Below are 2,653 nucleotides of genomic sequence, written 5' to 3'. Positions count from 1 at the left end.
CTATTTTTCCGCATGTTTTGACCTCTGATCGATATTCCAAACTCGGATTTTTCAAAATCTTAAGGATAAGTACTACATGAGCGGCCTATTTCCAAGGCATTCTTAAGGTATATATTTTTATTTTTATTTTTATTTTTATTTTAATTCTGAGGGATGTTACAATATCTCCCCCTAGGGAACATTCGTCCTCGAATGAGATTCCACTAATATAGGAAAGACATGGAAAATGGATTTAGAAACCCAACATGGACATGAGGACACTTTGAAAAATGCATATGACGTGTAAACTTCATACTTAAAATAAAACATAGTACTTGAGAGAAATCATTTTCATGAATCATGCACGCATATGAATGACATATGGAACTTAAGCGTAGAAGTTTAATTGATTTGATCATGAGAAACTTAGTACCTTTAGGCTTGAGTTAAAGGAAAGAGATAAGGATATCGCTTCATCATGTCTGATTCTGCTTCCCACGTAGCACTCTCTACTTGTTGATTTCTCCACAATACTTTGACAGATGCAATGTCTTTATTTCTCAGCCTCTTCACTTGTCGGTCTAAAATCGCAATCCGTACCTCCTCATAAGTCAAATTATCTTCAATACTCACGTTTTACCTTGGTACAATTGAATTTGGATCACCCACAAACTTCCTCAACATCGACACATGAAATACCGGATGAACCAAACCCAACTCAAGTGGCAAGTCTAACTCATATGCTACCTTGCCAATGCGCTTCAATATCCTATACGGTCCTATATATCTAGGGCTCAACTTTCCTTTCTTACCAAAATGCATTACCCCTTTCATAGGTGAAATCTTCAAATACACCATATCGTCCACATGAAATTCAAGCTCTCTCCTCCTAGTGTCCGAATAGGACTTTTGACGACTTTGAGACATTTTCAATCTTTCTCTTATGAGACTTACTTTCTCCATTGCATCAATTACCAAATATGGACCAATCAATGCCATCTCACCGACTTCAAACCACCCCACCGGAGACCTCATCTTCTCTCGTACAAGGCTTCAAAAGGAGCCATGTGGATGCTAGAGTGATAGCTATTATTGTAAGCGAACTCAATCAATTGTAAATGATCATCCCAACTTCCTCTAAGGTCAATCACACATGCCCTTAACATATCCTCCAAGGTTTGAATTATTTTCTCGGCTTGCCCATCAGTTTGAGGATGAAAAGAAGTACTTAGCTTAACTTTAGCGCCAAGACCTTTTTGAAATGAATTCCAAAAATATGAACTAAATTGAGTACCTCTATCCAATATAATCGACAAAGGAACACCATGAAGTTTCATAAGTTCACGAATGTACAACTTAGCATAGTCTTCGGCATCATAAGAAGTTTTGACGGGTAGAAAATACGTTGATTTGGTCATTCGGTCCACAATGACCCAAATAGAATCATGTTGTCTTCTAGTACGAGGCAAACCCATGATAAAGTCCATGTTCACATCTTCCCACTTCCATGTAGGAATTTCGATTTCTTGAGCTAAACCTCCCGGCCTTTGATGTTCAACTTTCACTTTTTGGAAATTAGGACACAGCCACAAACTCCGCTATGTTCTTATTCATGCCATTCCATCAATACACTACCCTCAAGTCACGATACATCTTGGTGGATCTTAGATGAATTGAATATCGAGAACTATGGGTCGTATTCAATATTAACTCTCTTATTCCATCAACATTTGGAATACACAACCAACCTTGGTAACGTAATACCCCATCTTCTCCTAGGGAGAAATCCTCAATAGACTTTTCGGCAGCCGACTTTTTTAATTCGACCAAAGTTGGATCATTGTCTTGCTTGGCCCTAACTTCTGCCGCAAGAGATAATTCCAAAACATTATGTATAAGAACGCCTGCATTATTGGAATCAACCAAACGCACACCTAAACATGCCAAAATATGGACCTCTTTGACCAATTCCCTTTTACCTTCCTCAACATGCACGATACTATCCATAGACAATTGACTAAGAGCATCAGCTACAACATTTGCCTTACCCGGATGGTAAAATACGCTCATTTCATAGTCTTTTAGGAATTCAAGCCACCTCTTTTGCCTAAGTTTTAAGTCCTTTTGAATAAACACATATTGCAAGCTTCTATGGTCGGTAAACACATCAACATGCACCCCATAAAGATTGTGGCGCCAAATTTTCAATGCAAACACAACCGCCGCAAGTTCAAGATCGTAGGTTGGGTAGTTTCTTTCATGTACTTTAAGTTTCCTAGAGGCATAGGCTATAACATTACCATGTTTCATCAAGACACAACCCAAACCAACATGTGAAGAATCACAATAAACAACAAACCCATTTGAACCTTCGGACAAGGTCAAAATAGGAGTCGATGTAAGATGGTCTTTAAATATTTGAAAGCTTTTCTCACATTCTTCCGACCATTGAAATTTTGCCTTCTTTTGTTTCAACTTAGTTAAAGGAGAAGCAATAGATGAGAACCCTTCAACAAATCTTCTGTAGTATCCAGCTAAGCCCAAAAAGTTTCTAACATCTGAAGGAGATTATGGTCTAGGCCAATTTTTAACTACCTCCATTTTCTTTGGATGTACTTTAATCCAATCATCGGACACTACATGGACAAGAAATGCAACCTCTCTTAGAAAAAAT

Source organism: Solanum dulcamara, chromosome 7, assembly GCF_947179165.1.
Source record: "Solanum dulcamara chromosome 7, daSolDulc1.2, whole genome shotgun sequence".
In the NCBI taxonomy this organism is placed as follows: domain Eukaryota; kingdom Viridiplantae; phylum Streptophyta; class Magnoliopsida; order Solanales; family Solanaceae; genus Solanum; species Solanum dulcamara.
This window is presented reverse-complemented; position numbering follows the sequence as displayed.